The sequence below is a fragment of the Malurus melanocephalus genome, unplaced genomic scaffold (genome assembly GCF_030028575.1).
Source record: "Malurus melanocephalus ecotype Western Australia unplaced genomic scaffold, MMel_1.1 scaffold_41, whole genome shotgun sequence".
Lineage (NCBI taxonomy): Eukaryota > Metazoa > Chordata > Aves > Passeriformes > Maluridae > Malurus > Malurus melanocephalus.
The window spans coordinates 501,738-522,740 of record NW_026623273.1 but is presented as its reverse complement, the minus strand read 5'-3'; the positions used below and the strand labels follow the sequence as shown (position 1 = coordinate 522,740).

Below are 21,003 nucleotides of genomic sequence, written 5' to 3'. Positions count from 1 at the left end.
TGAACTGGATAGTGCAGGTATAAACGTAGGTTTAAAGTTATCATTTTTATAAATCCTACTGATAGTTCTTCACTATTGCCCCTCATCTTTCACTACTAATCYGTTACTGATTCATTTTTTGTTCTCTTTTTCCCATCATCCAAATTCTAGGGCTACAAACCCTGTTTTGACTAGGGTACAAGCAGACCTTAACAATATATACTTCTCTTACAGAAATTAAGATAGTGATGGTGTGAAAGTACTTCTTTGTTCACCTCCATTTTGAAAGTTTCCTCCCTAGGCAAATCTTACCTTTCTCATCCCCTCTTTACTGTTTTGATCTTCTTGTGTTCTGCAGAGTCAAGCAGATGCAGAAATAAAACAACCAGGCACGGCCTGCTTCATAACTGCTTAAATATGTATTAGGTTCTCTCTCATGTTCCTTTTCTTATTTTTGAAGCTATAGCATCTGTTCAAGCCACATTCCCTATTTGTCAGGAGCAATTTTTTCCCTTTCAACCCAGAAAGCCACTGGTAGAATTTGTTCAGAGATGGTTGAATGCTATGGCCATGTGTTAAATTTTAGGGATACCATGAGCTGAGTCTTTTCTGCAAGCTATACATTCTGTTCCCCAGCATGCTATCCTCTGTATTTGCTTCATCTCAGAGTGAGCCTGTTCAGAAACTTACAAATAAAGAGGAAGGAAAGGGAATTGTCTGCAGTACCAGCTGAGCTCCCTATTCTGTCTTAACATGGAGTCAAATGTATAACACAGCACACAGGATGGGAGTAATGCAAGGTGCAGACTGATGCTGATCCTCTAGCAGTRACTGATGCTGAGCACAGCCAAGCCATACTGAAGGAGAACGCCTGAAGCTCTATAATTCCTGTCTGGATAGATCATAGGGCACATATTCCTCACCTGAAAATATTTATTCAGAAACACCAGTGTTTCACAAGACACTTTTCCTATGATTATTGATTGTTTCAAATAGTCTACAGAAYATTCATGTGGTCACAAGATGTGAACAGTTCTGACCTTGATTGGAGAGACTTGACTCTAGCAACAAGTTAGCATCTGCACCCCTGCAGTCTCTTTTCCTTATGAAAAAAAGACTTTGTACTCAGTCTTCTTCCTTAAAAGAATTTCACTACACATGCATACATTTCATTTTATATTCAGTTCACTATCTTGAATACAGAGAAGATAAAAATGTGATTAAATGAAAGCATTAATAAGAATATGTAAAAATGTTTTAGTTAAGTAGAGATAGATGACTGCTGAATAGTTATGTTAGTAAAATTCACAGTCTTATTGCATAATCTAAAACTCTTTTCATGTCTCAGGAAATAGCTCTCAAAATTACAAAAAACCCTTTTTTCCTTCTGTTTAATCAGCTTCTTGATGTRAAGCCAACACCTTTCATTCTGTTGTAAAAAGAAAAAATTCTGCTATTCTAGCATATAAAACATGAAATACTGGCACACAAAAACTATTATGGATGCAGTTTWTGTTGAAGGGTTACTAGGTTTCCCTTGGAAAACAAAAATCATAGGCAATAAGCATTCAAGAGGAGCCACAACAACCTGTAGACTATGTAGTGATGCTCCCAATTATTCTTTCTCTGCTGCTGCATTCCTACACTCCAGAGCACACCTCTCACCTTTACAGCCATCACACTCCAAACATTGCTTGCACTGAGGAGAATCACTGTTTTGCCTGAAGCAAGGAACATAAGTGTTGCAAAACTGACTCCTCCTCTAATGGGGTGAGCATGTACAAGTACACAGAGTTGTATTTCTCCCAGAGCTGCCAGGCTGAATATTTTGCAGTCAGAGCTCTAAAGCTTTCAGGCTTTTTCTTTGTTTATCTTTCTTTGGGGTCTTTCCCCCTCTTTCTTTCTGGATTTTTTTCTTTTTTTAATATATGTGAAACTCTTTGAAATGCTGGATTTTCAAGTGCTTGTTCAGGAAGCATTCATGAGCTGGCATGGGTCAACATACATTTCATTATCAGGCAAAAGTAAGTACTGCAGTTCATTCTGTTCCTACTGTATGTTTACCTATCTATAAAGGGTTTGGTGTTGTTGTATGAAGGACAGAGTAGACTGTAGTTGTGTTAGCAGAAATGAAAAACTTACAGAAAARGGTAAAATCAGTTCAGCTTGATGTGGTATACTAAATATCATATGGCTCACATTCTGAGAAAGAAAAAAAAAAGCAKTTTTACTTGTCAGTCAGTGATTTAGCTTTTAAAATACTGAAATAAGCTGTGGACTCAAAGATGCCACTCCTTCTCTATGTTTTTTTTTTAAGTGACAATAGGACTGTATTTATTATTTTGAAGCATTTTAATCCATTTGGTAATACTAGTCTCATTATATTATGCTTTATATAATATATGTTCACTAAGTATACCTTATTTTTGTTATTCATTAATGAAAATACCCACCTGGAACTCCCGTAACTGCCGTCATATCTTCCACTGTCTAATATTCCCTAGCTATTATTTGATTCTTTCTGTATTACCCTCTCCTGTGTCTGCACATACATACTCCAGTTATCATATTCTGTTTTGTGTTATTATCTTCATAATGTGTTGGTATTGGCATAGACCGGCAGTGAAAGGCTGGAGGGAAATGGATCTCAGAGAGAGGGGAGAGAAAGGCTGGTGATAACTGAGCTGGCAAGGAGTAAAGAAAACGACGTGCTTTAATCCAAAGAGTCTCTTTTTAGCCAATTTTCCCTGCATTGTGTTGAAACGTTGTACCATCAACATCTGTAATATTTTCACTATTCCAGCAGTCACCTGGGAATTCATTAGTATCCTGGGAATGAATACAGTTTCCCTTGCTGTGAGTTCCCTCTAGAGAGCGCAGCAGCCTGCGAGAGAGACAGTTGTGTGGATTCTGTGTCCGCGTTACCAGCGCAAGGTTTCTGCTGCAGAAACGCCGTGCTGCAGCTATCAGTCTTTCTTTCCTTCTTTTGAGAGTTGCCTTGCTATTGTTGAGCTGCACCAGGCACTCCCCGAAGGCAGGCAGGCGGATTGCCCAGGCACCGAGCAAGTTTAGCAACAAGTAACGCTCGAACGTGTGTGTACGGCAAGCAGCCATTTACCATGTGCACGTTTCGCAGCTCTGAGCACCGACAGTGAGTCTGCGGCGCGAATGCACGTCAGTCTCCCGTCACAAAGCACAGCCTAATTAAAGTCCTGCACAGGGATTAACAAAAATCCCCGCTGTGGCTTGGAGCATGCAGACCGTGAAGGGAAACAAAATCTGCAGAAATGCAGTCACCATAAAGCCAGCAAGAAGCAAAAACTGATAGATAATCCTGGAGGTTTTTTGTTGTTAAAATTGACCTGGAAATCTGGCAGACTAAATTTCTATGTCAAAGATGTGATGCTTTGAAAGAGCACAGTACAGTGGGTTGAGGTGAGTAGGATAGTTCAGTCTCAGAATTTTCACCTGTRTTTTTTGGAAGTGTCTCAAAGTTTCTAAGCTATTTCTGTTGTATTATCATTGATTTTTATTGCTCAGTAAAATACACTTTTTTAATGTGCCAATGTTCATGGCTTCAGCTGTGATTGCTACCCGTAGCAAGTGAAGCTCAGCTATCAGAAGCAGGGTGCTTGGGAACAAAGGGGGTTTTTAAAAGCTTTGGCCTTCATTTAGAGATTGTGGAAGTATGACTTCTACACATTCCTTACTGCAGTGAAGCCAATGGAGTTCAGCCACTTCATTCAGCAGTATCAGGATTTGAGTTGAAACCTTTTTTCTCCCAGGTGTTTTTCTTCTCCAAAATCAGACACAGGTTAATTACAGACCCACAGAATATTAGAAATTATTTCCAGACACTCAAATTTACAAACTCTGAGTTTTCTATATATTTATGTACCTGCATGTACATGTCAATACACTTTTTATCCTTCAGGCATGATTTTTTAGGATTTTGTCACAAACTCTTGTTATGCAATACCCTTCTTTCAAAGTTCTATTCCTCCCCTGAAAACCTTAGTTTTCTGTGGCTTCAGCATCAATTTTGGTTCCCACTGATGTCGTCAGTACAGCTGCCTTTCAGAGAGGTTGTTGGGTTGCTTCACAAGGTAAGSTCAAAGAGCAACAGCCTAATTTCTTGTGTGTATTCGTAAATTGGACTAATCTAATGCTGTGATAACTTCACTTACAAAGACTTTCTCATTCACCTTTTCCTGACTGGTCTCCTGCAGCTTTGGGGGGATGTCTGATTTTGTCTCCACTCTTGTTTATCTATAATTGCTATCACATGTCTSCTCAGCCTAGCTCTGAATTGGGAATCTCCTGTCACATGAGCAGCTACAGGGCAGGTGTAGGCTACATGGGCAGCTAGGCTAAACTTAGTTCATTTGARACTGATCCTAACTTCTTTAAAGAGACAGCCCACATTATTTTAATATAATTTATTCGTTGGTCAGCTGTAAAGCTGTAGCTGTACCTGTTCTGCAGTAAAGTTATCACTGTGTATCGATTTAAATAAACATTAAATCGAGGATGCAGGTGCAAGCTAAATAATGAGAGAAGAAAAGTTTCTGACTGTTGTCCATCCTACTTATTATATTGCCTGGACTCACTGAAGAGGTCATGACCTTGCTCCGAGACCTTTCTCTATCTATCACATAGTTAGATACAGGTTGGTAAGGTTCTGTTWAATATGAATTTTAATCCTTCTAAAAACTTACTTGTTAAAAAACCTTCATATCCAGTAGACTACTTTCACGATCACTTTTTAGCCCTAAAACTTTATAACTTCCAGAAGAGCCACTGGTAATTCCCYGGCTTGCAGTGTGTACCTGCCAAGAGCAGATGTGGCTCTGCCTGACCTTTCCTGTGCTCCATGTACTCCATACCTAGCAACAGCATTATGACCAAGCAAGTAAAATTGTTCTTTTTTCCTGCCCCACTCTAAGTTAGTGAATTAAAAATGAGAAAGAATGAATATTCAAAATAAACATTAAAGTATCACTGGTGTTCAGGATTGCATTTAGGTTAACTCCTATTGCCTTTGTATATAGGTTAGATTATCACTGTGATCTCTCTAGATTGACAGATAAGGAGCTCTAAAAAGATCTCATTCAGCATATTTGTTACATCTGATATAATTTGTTTTCTTTGTCTTGAGAAATTTTCTAATCTCCTGAATTTCAAACCCCTTACAACCTGAGGTAACCCGAGGTTTTTGGCATGGCAATTCTCTTTGCAAATTCATTGTTCCCTCAGGGCAAAGTCATTCCATATTAACAGTACTTTTAAATTGTCACATTTCCACTTCTGGTGAGCATGTGATACATAACATTCCCTGTGAGCAAGTATGTACTGGTTCATAAAAACAGTCAATAAACTTGGCACCAATAATTTCTGAAAACTTTCAGACATCTAACTGGAGCAAGAACAATCATGATGTAGAAGTGAAGGGTTTATAATTCACGACAGATAATCTGGTTGATGAATTGCACGTTTTGGATGCTGCTGTATGGTGTGACCCTTCTTTCTTGGACAAAACCGGAGACAGTCTTTGGAAAAGCAAGGATGACTTGTAGCCAAATCTACATCTGCTCTCAGCCTCATMCAAAAATTGGATTGCTGCTGTTGCTGTTTCTTCACCCCTAAACATAAACTGGGAAATCATGAGAGTTCGAGAAAGCCAATCCAAAAAGAGTAGGATTTTCTTTCAAAACATTCCATTTACTTAATCATGGTGCAAAGAGAAAATAAAGAACAGTTCACTTCRGTGATTATAGGGCAAAGTCTGCCTACCTAATGAAAGGTAGGTGGGCCATGATTTTGTGAATACAGAMTAAAACCAGGAAAAATAAAAGGCAGGAACTTAAAGTTAAGGATAAAGATTAGTTTTTAAARCATCAATATATGAATTACTTATTTAAATGGAAATGTTAACTAAACTACCTTGTTTAGCTAAACTACTGAATTGCCAGATTCTGTGGTAAGGTCTGGGCATCTGAAGTTAGGATCCTCATGTGGCCCCTTTGCTTTAAGTAGCAACATAAAGTATTTTTATCTAGATAAGATAAGTGGGTATGATTATTCTATTTTGTCTTATGATAAGGAAGAGAAAATACAGTTTCTTGTCTATTTGTCACTCAAGGTATGTCCTCTAATCTTCTCTTCAGGAAAAACCCACGTGTCCTGTATCATTTCTGTATCCTAATCATCACCCATCTGCTTAGCCTAAGTAATGCCAAATTACCCCAAACTCCCTGTAATTATTACTGTTGTATGTTAAAATAGTATTTGTAKATAAGCTTTCACTATAATTATTATTATATATTGTTTCCTAGTTATGTCTRGCATCTTCATTCCTTGTTTGAGGGACAGCAATGTAGATTTCTATGGCAATTTTTGAGAAAAGGCTACAACCAAGGGAGATGTCATTGGTCTTAGTTAAAGARCAATTTGGTATCAGATGGTGCAGCCTCCATTCGTCTGACTCCTACTGGAAGACCTGACCCCAAAAGTCTGTTGATCATTGTCACCAGAAGCCCTTCCCTCTGTTCCAGCCAAATGACCCCCTTAGCCCAGAAATGTATCAGATCCATGAGGCCTCAGAAGTTCTTCCTTTGTCTGCAGGAGTCACCATTTTGTTATGGTCATGGCTGTAYCCCAAGTGATCTCTGAACCCCCTGCACTCACTGAAAATCTTGCCTCTGCCACAGGAGGATGTCAAAGGCCCTCATGCTTACACACAAACCCCCCATGTGCATTTTTGTGTGTTTAAAAAGACACAGGTGAAAGTGTATGAAGTGCATAAATGTGTGTTTATACATAGGTACACTTCTTTATACTATGAAAGTGTTTTATTTATATAGTGTATGTATAAAAATGTTTAGTCAGAGATAATGGAGGAAAGTAGTTAAATGGGATGGGAGTATGTCAGGGGGAGTGAGGGGCCATGAAAAGATCTATGCATTGGGCAAAGTGATTAGGCTGTGAAACTGTACAGGGAGCTGCCACCCGGCCCGAGATCATCCCAACAACAGACCAGACCTGTGAATCTGACAAGAAGGCCCTCTTGACCTACCTTCAAACCAACCAAATCACTTACTGGGGCTGCCCTGCAGTTTTGTCTTGTTCTATAAAATATAGGTAATATTGCTCACTAAAGTTGAAGGCCAGAAGGAAAATACAGCTTCATGGGAACATGTGTTTAGGGACACCTACATCCCAATATGTTTTCCTGAAAAGACCATGTGCATTGGAGAGAAGATGGTTGGGCTGGGATTATGAAAACAAAAGTTTGTGTGAGAGGTGTACMGGCAACTCTTGTCTGCATCTCAGTTGTAAAAAGCTACTTCTAATACCATGGCAGGGATTATGCTCCATGTATTCCCTTCTCCRTATGGTGATGTGGAGTTCATGGCACTTCCTGAAAACACAATCCAAGCTGAATACACAAAAGACACAATTACGCTGTGAATTGTTTTTGCTCCTGCTTAGAACCACATGATTTTTAAAAAATAGAACAGCCAAAAAGCCAAGCTTTGAAAGGAAGGAAATGATGACAATGTGAGACAGGTCACCATCACCCCAGTGATAAATTAATAAATAAAGTTTCATTGAACATGACTTAAATGTTGCCTAATGTTTGTTTTTCTGTGTGCATGTAGTAGCAGCATGYTAATAGACTGCAGCATCTGTTAAAAGACATTTTCTGTGCTCCAGGGGAACTGGGAAGCTTTGGGAGTTTAAGTCTGTTTTCTGAAACAAGCAATACTGTTGATCTGAACAGAAAACAGGTGGCCTCATGTCATGTAAACCAAGACTTTGTATATAAGGCTGTGAAGAAGTCCTTTGGAAGTAACAGGTATTTGTGGCCTATTCTAAACACAATGACAACACCATTAAGCTAATTTTAATGGTGGTGAACATATTATCCAAGTGTGCCGGGACTGTGTGTCTGAAAGYTGGTTCTCAAGCAGCTGAAGCTTTTAAAACCATTTTTCCTGCCTCAATAATTACAGACCAAGCAGGGAATGGATGTTCTTAAATCAGCCTTCACACAAGCTGTTAAATTAAAATAATTTTCATGTCTTCTTCAGTAGTAATGAAGTAGATGCCTCTGTCACAGGTTGCTTTAACGGGKTACTCAAAACCAAGGCATGAGGATGTTTTACAGCAACAGTTACCGTTTGCTACCCTGATGTGTTTTTGGAGTTTATTATAAACACCTATAACCCCAGCTTCTTCATTACTGTCGTTACTCTGTGTGAAACATCCAAGCTGTGCAAGGAATTGGAAAACCGTGTCTGATAATTGGTGTAAAATTAAAGTAAATATACCTCTACTCAGAAAGGAAGACCATGAGGATGTTTAGGACAAAAGAAAGATTTGACAGTGGTCATGAAGAGATGTTCACAGGTATTAGTTGGATCTCTGAGAAAGGGTCAGACATTCTGCATAATAGACTACAGTCACCAGCATACCAAGGGACATTCTATTTCAACGAGCTTAAAAAACTCAGCACTACTGAGGGTAAAATTTAGAAGTTTCTAGCAGTAAGAAGATGAGGGAAGAAACAGCTGTTTGTGAAGTGGTATTGCTTGCCCTAGAAATTTAAGAGCTGGATAAAAGCCTCTCAAGTCCATGATGTTTAGCAGTTGGAGCCAGAGTGGGACAAAAAGAAGCATAGTAAACTGTGGTTTTTACGTCATGCTCCCCAACAAAGCTTGTTCCAAAATATCCCCACAAAGTACCAGCTTGAACTTTACCAAACAGCTATTCAAAGCCCTTGGAAGCTGTCAGGCCAGTGGGAGGTGAGGTTAGCAGAAATACAATACCCAGACAGCTGGAATAATATTAATAATACTGCTGGGTAAGGCATRGCATTATTCTTTGTGGCAAGTCCATTATTCATCCATATGCATATTGCTGGAATGTATAAACACTTACTAGTTCCAACAACAGAGCTTTAACTGTTGACCAGCCATGGACCTGGTCTTCAGTCCTGCAATTAGGAAAACGAAGTTTAAAATGGATTAAAGTTTTTTTTATTTTTTGTACAGCCGGGAAGCTAGCAAGTTTTTTGGAAACCTCTCTTGGGTTTGCTAGTGACAGTTTCCCTTTTCACTGACATGCCTGCAAGGTTTTTGTCTCCATCTACCTCTACACAAAACCCTGTTGAGAACCAGCCGGTTTGAGATTTATTGTCCCATTCTTATGCTGTGTTCTGGAAAATGGTAATAGCAGTGAGCTCATTGCAGCAACACAGTACAAGCTGCATTATGTGCCAGTAAACCAACCTCATATTGATAGAAGAAGCACTGAGATAAATACAAATGAAAGCAAGTATTTCTTATTTCACAACAGAAAGAAGGATGTTGTCTGCCATCCTGGAAGCTGTCCAAGAAAGCCACCATATATGTAAAGAATAAGTAGTAAAGGGAGTAGTAGAGTAATTAAAAGGACTCCTCCTTTGTCATTAATTATTAAACATCCCAAGTGGCCTAGAAGYTGTATTCTGCAGCCTCTTTTCAAAAGTTGTATCATTTTTTARAGGAGTTTAGGAATTATTAAATGTGGCTGAAAACATGGCCAGAGATGTGATCAGATGTGCTGCCCAAGCTGTTGTGGCCAAGCTGGACTCTGGCAAAGCAGGAGGTCTCTAGAGTTGSTGAGAGACACGTCACAGCCCTGAAGGGCTGTCCTTCTTCAAACCCTTAAAAGGAAAAGGATGGCTAGTGYTCTGTGTTCCAGCCACCAGAAGAAGTAAAAGAATAACAAACCGTACTGAACACTAGAAAAGTACCCTAAGAAATGCAGAGGAAAATGGCCCATTTTACCACTAGAAAAGGAGATACATTTTTACAAGGCTGCTTTTTGTTCCTGACTGCTCAGAATATTGTACTAAGCCCATATTGGATTTGTTTGAAGTGTACCCAATGCAAACAGGCATCATGAAGAGCTTGTTCCTTGAGATGCCATTACTGTCAGCTGTAGCATAACTTGCCACCTGGACTTGAGTGGGAACAACTTGAGTCTGAACACCCGTGCTGGATCTTTGCTGCAAAGTTGTTGAAGAGGGAGCCTTATGAATTACTTGTTGGCTACTTTCAGCCAACTGGATGATAGATTAGGAATTTGTAAATCCAGTCAGCTATGTAAGGTGTAGGTGACTTGGCAGTTGTCTTCTGGAGCTCAGTTTTGTCCTGACAGGAGCCATGTTTACTGCTGCACCATGTTCAGGGGAGACTTTGGGTAAGTGTGATCCCCTGCCCTTGTCACACTGAGTAATTTGGGTTTGTTTCAGAAATTTCGTTGTATCTATTATTTAAACAATGGGTTTTCTCCTTCAGGGAAAACCCATGGCAAGCTCTTCTTGGTGCCCCTTACATTCTTGTTATGTTGAGTTTTTGTAGTTCTGATTTTCCATTTTAGTAGGCAACATTGTCTGTATCTTCCAGCACAGCAAAGAATCCAAAAACTAACCAACTAATATGGTAGTCTGGTTGGAGTTTCATCAGCCGTTTTTCTTATTATTTATGTTTTTTCCTGTCAATATTTAAACTTTATTGTTGGTACCTCTTATTAAGCAATGTGCATTTTTTTGCAAGTATAAATTAATTTATAAAGAGCATGCATTTGTAAATATTTATACACACCTTACTGTAGTTGTTTTAGAGATATTTACCTGTCACCATAAGGGGCTGGACCTGTGGCAGAAGAAAGTGGGCACAACACTTGCCCTGTCYTACCTTGTGTGAAACTGTCCTGATCCCAGAATCTTTAAAAGGGACCAGGGGAAAAGAGGCAAAATCTTTTGTTTAGATAGCAGAAGACGCTGTCAGCAGTTTCAGTAGCCTGTCAGCAATTAGTATCTTCTGTGCAGATTTTTAACAGATTTATTTTTAGCTGTGTTGGTCACTTGATTATCGTCTGCTGTAAGACATTGATGTAAATACATGACATGTAGCATGGAGATAAGTAACAGCAACACAGGTTCTCACTGAAATKAAATATTCTCAAAAATGCTCTGGTTTCTTTCTAAAGAAGGTAACATACGATGTAAGGACAGAAGAGCCAAAGTGATGTCGTATGTGTGCACTGTGATCAGRTTTTCAAGACAATTGAGTGAAATAAGTTAGCGATATATAAACCCACAGTTTATATGAAACTACTGTGCAGGATGGCCAGTCCTTGGAAAACAGTTCACAAGTGATTATGAGTGGGTCAGTATCGGGCTGAAAGGGCAGGGTGAAACCAGCCGCACACAACTAACTCCCTGGTGTGGCAACTAATCTATACATTATTACCAACACGAACAGCATTATACCAATATAGTACCAATATTGTCAAAGGAGAGGGACTTTAGCTTATTGCAGAAGAAGAGAAGKTATTTTTATATTATTATTGCTGTATGATTTCTGATAAAAACTTGCTTATTAGAAACAAGACTAAGGTGCTGCTCTGAAACACAGATACACTGCACAAATAGGGGACTGAGGCAATAAGGGTTCAGGAAGGTAGTTGATATTTTGAGAGATTGGATTGTTGGTGGTTAATGACTCAAACATTTGACCACCTGCAGTAACCACGGAGGTGCTGTAGGAGACTGGACTCTTGGTGCTAATGGCTCAAACAATTGGCTGAGTGCTTTGCTAGTGATGCACTGAATGCAGAAGGGCTTGCACACCTGGGGCTACAGGGTGGGCTTCCAGATAAGGCAAGAGGCTGATAAAAGGCATATCCTGAGAGGGGCATARCACCTTCTCATCATACTGATGTCCTCCCTCGCATAATGACTCAGCTGAGAAAAGCCCCCTTTGAAGCACTGGGACATTCATGTGTAGGTTGAAGGTRTTCATCCTGGCTGATGGGCTGCAATGGGCCATGATTGATTCCACTGCAATGGTAAGAGATAGCTGCAACATTCTGGAATTTGTCAAAGACTCAAAATGTCCCATAATCCACTATTACRTCATCCCGGGGAGGTACAGGGGGCGTTTCCATGTTCCAGCATGATACAAAACCCATGGACCTGGTGCTTTCTGGGCTCTTTCCTTCCCCCACTTGATGGAAACAGTCTGCAGCCATCACCTCGAAAGACTGCAACCACTGAGAAGACCAGAGGAGGACCAATTGGACATCACTGGAATCTATGGAGTGGTGATTTTTTTTTTCTACCTTATCTCCTTCTCTGTTACTTTCTTTGTCTCCCCCACTCCTTTCTCCCCCCCCCAACTCTCTCTCTTACACATTTACTGTTGAATAAAATCTGTATTATTTACTTCAGAATATGGTCTTATTTGCACTCTAATTTGGGCAGGGGACCTCTCTAAAAATTTTAATAATCARAACTTAACAGGTATAAATGAGGATTTTAACACTACAAAAGCAGAACAGGAGGCAGTAGAGTCATCCTGCTGTGCGAAAAGTAAATACCATGCCAAGATTTGTAAACAGGAGTGTTGTTTGAGTTATGTAAAATGATTCTCATATTCCCTTCCATATTGCCAGGGCCTCAGCTAAAATACTTTGTGTTCAGAGGCACAGTGCTTCAAAAACGGTAGACTCTGTCTCCAGCAGAGTAAGAAGATTTAGAGATCAGGAGAATGTGGTGTATGAGAAAATTAATCAAGACTGCAACATCTGAATAAGAGAAATGTTCAAAGTAGCGTCTCTCAGCTCTGCAGAGACACAGAAGCAGTCTGTTGTTTTGTTGCTTTTGGTTCTACAGAAGAAGTACTTGGATTAAGTTGTAGCAGGCAAGATACAGAACAGATATTAGGAATGTTTTATTAATAAACATATTAAAGCAGTTGCCTATATTGCCTAAGGAGGTTTCAAAATTCCCCTAATTGGAGGTTTTTAAGAGTAGATTAAGCAAATCTAAGGAATGATATTAGCATTGTTGATCCCTCCTTGTGGCTCTTGGGGTCTAGAGGACTCCTGAAATCTCTTCTAGTCTGAATTACTAAGAGGCTATTATGCATGAAATTATTAGGTTTCACATTCTTTGAAAATGGAAATACATCTCTGATGTTTGTACAGTGCACAGCAAAACAATTAAAATCTAGAGACTCTGGTCATCATAGAAACGGTACAGTAATAATAGTACCTAATTAGTGTGTTGTGCTGAAATGTAACTGTGAAACTGTGAGTCCCTGTGCTATCAGTGAGGTGGTGGGTTGACCTTGGCTAGCTGCCATGTGCCCACCTAAGCCATGCTGTCACTTCCCTCCTCAGCTGAGCAGGGGAGAGAAAATACCAGAAGGCTCATGGGTCAAGAGAAGGACAGGGAGAGAATCACTCATCAATTTCTATCATGGGTTATTTGGGTAAAGTTGTTTATTAACATGAGAGTAGAGAAATGAGAATAAAAATGAGAAAATAAATCTAAAAGAAAAATTCTCCCTATTCCATTCTGCTTCTTAGGACTCAACTCCATTCTTAATTTCTCTATCTTCCCCTGAGTGATACAGGGAGAGAAGGAATGGAGGTTGTGGTCAACTCCTGACATTTTCTCTGCTCCTCCTTCCGCCTCATGCTCTTGGCCTGCTCCAGTGAGGGATCCCTTCCATGGGAGACAGTCCTCCATGTACTTCTCCAGTGTGCGTGCTTCCCGCGGGTTGCAGCTCTTCACAAACTGCTCCAGCGTGGGTCCCCTCCATGGGGTGCAATCCCTCAGGAAGGCTGTTCCATTGTGGGCCCTTTGTGGGGTCACAGGTCCTGCCAGGGAATCTGCTCAAGCCTGGGCTCCTCTCTCCCTTTATGGGGCCACAGGSCCTGCTAGGAGCCTGCTCCAGTRTGGCCTTCCCATGGRGTCACAGCCTCCTCTGGGCATCCACTGGCTCCGGTGTGGGCTCCTCCAGGGGCTGCAGGGGCACAGCTGCCTCGCCATTCGCCTCCTGCTCCTCCTTCGCGGACCTTGGTACCTGCAGAGTTGTTGTTCTCACAAGTTCTCGCTCCTCTCTCTCACTGAAGGTGCTGGGGTTTTTTATTTCCCCTTTATAAATACATTATCCCAGAGGTGCTGCTGTCATCACTGATGGAGTCAGCCATGGCCAGGAACAGATCCATCTTTGATTCATCTGGTATTGTCTCTGTTGGACATTGGAAAAGCTCCTGGCAGCTCACTGCACATCTCCTGCAGCCACTCTGCTACCAAACCTTTGCCACACAAACCCAATATAACCATATTTCAGAATTACCTGGCATCATTCAAATTATCTTGGCTAATTTGAACTTTATTGGAAACTGGCTGGGACTGGTATAGGTGAAAATCRTATTTTGGTACTAGTACTAAGAATCAAGCATGATAACCTCTAGTTTATATTTTTAATATTTAATTCTTGTCACTGTAGTCACAAAATTTAAGTCTAGAATGGTTGTTATCCATATCATTTTTGTGGAGCCTTTAGTGTTTCCTCCCCGAGAGCTGAGGAGAAGGTACTCAGCTCAGCTCATTAGTAATGATGTATCCCGTTGAACTCAGCAGGTTTGTGATGTCCAGTCTGTTTTTAAAAGTCTTCATTAAAACAATTTTTTAAGGCATTTTAGGCTCTGCCTAAGTAGAAGAATATATTAACAGTATAGCCTCTGTATGCCACTGCCTTATTTACTGGCAGCCTTAGTCCAAAATAAATTACAAGGCTAACAAATTCTTTATGYTGAAGAACTACAAAACAAAAACTTTGCAAACCAGAGCAGTTTAGAGCAGGCAGCAGATGGAAGTGGGAAGTTATTTACAGTACACAGTGATGTTRCACAACAACTTTTGGAAGAAAATGTGGAAAAGAGTCTTTCATTAACTAAAACTGTGAGGGGAATTGGCTACATTACACAACACTCAAACCCAGAATATATTAGCCCCCGTGGAGGGTTGTTTTAATRCAGTAATACTACTTTAAATGCTCAAGCTAATGGATTCAGAACTAACTGGTTTATATGTGAATGGCACTGATACTGACAGACTGTCTATCCAATAGACAAGCCAGGAAATCTGAATTATTATTTCACAGCAACAGTGTAACCCAGAGGTGGAGCTGAKGAGGTAAAGAGGTGTTTTATGACCCTCAGGTCTTTTGAAAGCAGGACATCACCTGATCCCATAAAAAGCATGAAGTGGCTAGTGCACTATTGAATGGTGTGTTTAATATCTGGTTTGATAAACAAATTCTGAACTCAGTTACAAGTTTTTTTCATTTAAAAAGAAAAGCATAGTAGCATATTTAAATTATTTTATTATTCTTTTAAGATTGAACTCTTCTTTTAAAAACAAGCTTTCATGTTTCTTTGACTTGTCCTTGGGTTCTTAATATAATTTTTAAATCTTCTATAAAATGTATAAAAATTTTATAAACTTTAGCCAGAAGTTTTAGCTAAAGTTGTTAAAAGGCTAGGGCATTCATTCTCATGAATTTTTAGAGATTCAGCTCCAGGTCTTTGCTTGCTTTCAACTTTAGCCTATATCTTTAATAAACTATGTTTCAGTTGATTTATCTTATCCAATAGAATTAAAGTACTGTGATACCATTTTTTCCAAYTTGAAAGAAATCTAAATATCTACTCTAGAATCATTTCACTTCACATCATCAAGCAGTTAATAAGTGTTAATATCTAATATTAATGAAAATTAAATTGTTCYATTTCTTCTGCCAGTAGTTTCACTCTTCATAAATAATACAGTGTTAATTGYGGCAAGGATCCTGGTTGTCCAGTATTGCAGATGAATGTTTTTGCTGCTGTATGATGTTTAGCATTTTGCTCTTTGGTTCATTTAATGTTTAATAACTCTTCAAGGAGGAATAGTTCAAACAGGCTAAGATGAGATACAGAAGTTGAGACTTGTCCACAATTCAGTAGTAGTGCCAGTGGATGGGATTTGAGAGATKATCAGAGAGTCCCTGATTTTTTCAATTTATTCATCCTGCTCTTGATGGAGGCCATGAGGCAGGTCCTGTCAAGAGAGGTAAAGAGTGGACATGCATAATTAGCTGTGTCTGCCTTCATTTCTGCAGTGCATTCTGTGATAGGCAAGGTGTAGCATAAGGAGGAAAATTTATCTAATTTAGGAAGGACGGGATGTTTTGCTGCTCTATTGTAGAAAATCAACTGTAATGGACTCTTTAAATCTCAGGAAGAGCAGGATTCCTATGTAAGGCTGCTAGGAATGAGATAAGCTAGTGATGGGGCCCAGAGATGCATTAAAATCATAGCATATTATGAAAGTAGGACAAGCATTGTTGTGAACATTTGGGAGAACCAGGGAATCAAATATGAAAATATACTTTTTAAAATTACATTCAAGTGGAGTTTAGAAATAGCTACAAAAGAAAGCAGTCCAGAAAGCTGGGACWGGGAAATGAACATGATTCGGAGATCTTATGCCTGATAAAAATTGGKTAGTGTAAATCTGGAGGATGGAAGCAACAAGGCACCACCAGAAGGGTTCTGGAAAACTGCTAATGCATGGTGAGGAATGTTTTAATTTTTCTYGTTGTGGATTGAAGGGAGAGCACAAAATTACTATGTCAGGGCAATACAGCAGTGTTGAAGGCAAAACTTTGATGAAGGAATTCACCTAGACCAAAGAAGCAGGGACAGGACATTCCAGAGCACCTCTCATTCAAGTGTTCATGTATAATATCGAAGATTAAGTAACGCATCATCAGAACAAGATGGATTTTCTTATAAAAAGTGGAGACAACTATTTCACCAAAASCAGGAGCTCTGTAGATGGGGAAAAGAAGATTTGCATTCAGGTTCTTGATCTGAATCAAGGAACAGGAGGTCTTGAGCCTGTATTTTCTATCATCTACTATTATGCTGTTTGGATATTTGGGGAAATGTTCTTTCTTAAATGGAACAAACTTGTAATGATCTTTGCTTTCCTTGTTCAAAGCTGAACCTGAGCGCTCTGCTTCAAGCTGCAGCCCTGCCAAAGAATCTCACTTCTCCACATCTGTTAACAGCTGTTCTTCCCATGGCAGMACTCAGGTTTGAGTTCCATTCCACAGTATCCCAAAATACAACTCGGAATGCTCCACTGCCAGAGTCTTAAAATATGGTACTTTATAGTATAAATTGACAGATCAGTGTACAACCCATCACTGTCACAGAATCAATTACGTTAGAAAAGACATTTGAGATTGAGTCTGTAGCAGGGCAGTTTGCCCCCAGCAGGAGGTTATCTGCTGTTTGCCAACTGGTCAGATAACTCAAACAGGACAAGCTGTCTTGTAGTGAGGTATTTTGGTGTCATGGGGTTAACAGTGATCTGGCAACTCCCAGCTGCCAATAGAATCTACTGTCAAAGAGARATCTGGAAGATTAGCTGGATTTCTGACTGACAGAGACCTCACTTCACAAACTGTGAAAGTTACACCAAAGCTACTTTCATGAAGCAGAAATATTCTACACATTTCCTGTAGACATGTGAAGTTTCTCGACTGAGCAGGAATGCTGCTTCGMGGTTACTCCTCTGGAGACTGAGTGAGGGAATCTGTGTACATTATTAACATTTTGGTAGTAAGTTACTTTTGGCCCCTAATCAATACTATTTCTTTTGCTAGCTTTAATATAGGTATCTTGATGTTGTGGGCTGTTTTATGTTATGCTGCAATCTGCTAGTTCTTTTTGCTTTTGTACTTTGCAGTAACTCTGATTAAGATCTTTTGTCTKTTATCTACAGTCTGTTTAATAAATAATTCATTTTATAAATAGACCTAATCTGCTATCCTTAGAACTTGCCTGCCAGAGGGATTTCTTAAATTTAAACYGTTGCCAAACATCTGAGTCTAAGGCAGGGCTTGTCTGAAGGTCCCTCTTGTCCCATGACACAGTCCAATCTATGACCCAACACCACTATGTCAGCCAGACCTTGGCACATCCAGGCTTTCTTAAAACACCTCTAAAGACAGTGACACCACCACCTTCCTGGGCAGCCCATTGCAATGTCTGTCACYTTTTCTGTGAAGAATTTCTTCTCAACATTCAACCTAAAACTCATCTGGAGCAGTCCTCTCATCTTGTTGCTGGCTGCCTGGTTGAAGAGACCAGTCCCCACCTGGCTACACCCTCCTTGCAGAGAGCTRTAGAGTGCAATAAGGTCTGGGCCTCCTTTTCTCCAGGCTGAACACGCCCAACTCCCTCAGCTGCTYCTGATAGGACTTGTGCTGCAGACCCTTCCCTGGTTTCATTGCCCTTCTCCGTTACTGAGCAGATCTTGGAAGCAAAGGAATRGTGAATACCTGATTGCTGTTTCCTGACTCATGTAAAAATTAATTAACAAGTTCAGACCAGAACTCTGGAATGCTCCAGAAGGAGGAGGAAAGTGGCTTTTTTCCCTCCMTTTTCCTGTCCCTGCAGTGCAGGGTGAGCTAAGTAGCTGAATTGGTGTTCATGAGCATGTTGTAGGATTAAACTCCTAGCATGTGTAAAGAGGTCACTGTAACCTACACTCCTTGWGCAAACAGGGTCTGCATTGAGAACTGTGACCCTGTTAGCTGGGGAGCTGCTGCCTTAGTTCTGACCACTGGTAGTGGGTAGTGCTTAACACAAAACTGAAATTTTCATTTTCTATAAATTAGGACTCACAATTTTATGTGGGCTATGCATCCAAAGACAAGCAGATACAGTCTAGAGTGTACGGGCTAGATTCTGCACATAGGAGATAMTATTTTTTTGGTTCTGTAAGACTTTGTCCCCCAGATAATTTCTTCCATCTGACCTTATAACTTYCCTTTTTGCCTATGGGAAGACTAGTAGCCACAGCTTAAGAATCAACACCATGTTTCCAAATTTTTTGCTTCTCAGACTTTGGTCTCATTATCCCATTGCATGGTGATCCTTRCTGCTACTTGAGAAAGTTGCTGTTTGTGGCTTAAGCTGATTTTAGTTCTCRCAGCAAAATCTCTCCATGATTCCCACAAATAACAGCTGAGTTTTCCCAACTTATACAGGACTGCGTAGTTGTTTTATGTGTTTGGATTGCCGAGCCAAAGGTCACCCAAGCTTAGAAGCTCTTCAGTTCTGTAATGGGCCCTTTTTACAACTCTTGCCTAGTAAGTCTKGTTATGTCATCGCAGTTGTATTAGGGTTTATAACATCAGCTGTTTTCATTTAAAGAGGCATGAGGGATTTTTGTTGTGGGTAATAACCAATACTCACGAGTACCTGAAAACGTGTCTTTACTGTATTTCTACTCTTGTTTTGTTTTTCACCTCACTGCTGTCAAGAGACCGTTGCTTACCAGGTTCAACAGGTCACTGACTATGTAGGGACAGCCTAAATGGATATATTTTCTATTTGAACAGAYTTATTTTGATAATACTTTGATAGCAGGCAGTAAAAAACTAGTTTTTCATCGTCTTTGACATTTTTAACTTTTAGCTGCACCCTCATAGCTGAACCTAGACTTCATAAGGATTATTCTTAGTGTTTTCCTTAAACAAAGTGCTTTAAACAGATTTGGTATAAGTGTTATTGCATAAGAGTTCAAACCATCTCCACCTCCTCTCTTGTTCTTTGACTGATATGCATCTGATTTGTTCAAGTAGATAAAATAACAAAACAAAAATTTGCTTTGCCAAAAGAAAAGTGATTAGTTTTAGTTCCTTGAACTGATTCATTGCAGGTTCATGTGAGTACTGGAAATAATGCTATAGAGATATCTGGAGTTTATTGGTCAGGACTGCTGAAATTATTTAATGAACTGTGCTGTATAAACCAACTTGATTGCTCAGCATCACCAAAACTGACTAGAGGAAAATTACCTACTACTACAAAATAAAAATCTTTTTTTCATGGGTTGACATTAATTTATAAGTAGATGATTGGAGTTTATTCTAACAATCCCTGTCCGTAGAGAGAAATTTCTTTTGAAGGTGGATGTCCATTAGCTGTGCTGACCTTCTGTTTTAGAGTTGGAGTAACTCTGCATGTTGAAATCCTGTGCCCTATTTTGGTTTACACCTCATAGCATGCTTTAGGTGTTTTCCCCTGTTCAAATCCAAATAAGGAAAAAGTTAATATAATATTAAGTTTTATGAGAATAGCTTCAGACTGGTATAACTAGAATGATTACCTCTCCCCTGCCTAAAATGTCTGGTCTCTTTCCTAACTAATAATCCTGTTGTGCTGCCAGAATGAAATAAGCACCTATATTGTTTAATCAGCCACTTGAATGTGGAGCAATCGGTGTCCAATGACTGATGACTGGCAGCTCATTAACTCCAATATTACCTGCCTCATGGGAAAAATTAGATTAAATCAACAAATTAAGGAGTTTGTTGCCATTTATTAATTTCTTTATTTCAGCTGCATCATTTTAATGAGTTAGTTATTTACTTTTCCTTACAGTTCACATCCTCCTACCATGGGTGTGGGTTAAACTGAAGAAACACTTCAGTAAATCAGTGTTGTGCTAAGAACAGGTTTGGTACATCACCGGTAAATTAAAAACTCCCTCTGTTCTCGCCGGTTCTGCTGCTTTTCCCGCGGAAAGCCTCCCATGTTTAGCAGGACGGGTCGGTGATGGGGCAGCGCAGCCCTGCTCCGCGGRGCAGCGTCGGGCTGGGCTCGGGTTTGTGCAGCGGCCGGAGCCCGCCCAGCGTTCCGCACTCGGTGGGACACTGTGACAAACACAACGCTGCCAGGAACAGCGTTCCGCGTGGGGCAGATGACGCGTGTGCCCCTCTCCGCCTTTTGTTTCCCGTTGCCTCGGTCCCCAGCTGYGCTGGAGGGATTCGCCTCAAGAAGCTGGTCGTGGTTTCTCTTTACGGAATCAATGCAAACGTTCTGGAGCATTTTACGAAGCAGATAGCTTCCCCTGCAGTATGTAAACTGAAATCAAGTGGCGTGACTTGCACTGAAGCTGTCTTCCGTGTTGCCTAAAATAGACGGCCAGAGTTAAAAATACATAGACTGTGTTTCTCTGTGTTAATTTTACAGTCAGGCAGAGGCTGTATCTATGTGTAGTTAGTTGGAGAATGCCACAGGCAAGGTACATGATACCATAAACCACTGTGGCAG

At 40.0% G+C, this 21,003-nt stretch overlaps 1 protein-coding gene across 1 annotated transcript in view; it reads left to right on the top strand.

Moving 5' to 3' along the window:
- The first annotated feature begins 1,987 nt into the window (after positions 1–1,987).
- PRLR (prolactin receptor) overlaps positions 1,988–21,003 on the top strand; it is an 84,415-nt gene continuing 65,399 nt past the window's right edge. The window contains exon 1 of the mRNA XM_057364666.1: positions 1,988–2,003. The gene's annotated coding sequence lies outside the window, so the exon portion shown is untranslated. The remainder of the gene's footprint in view (positions 2,004–21,003) is intronic.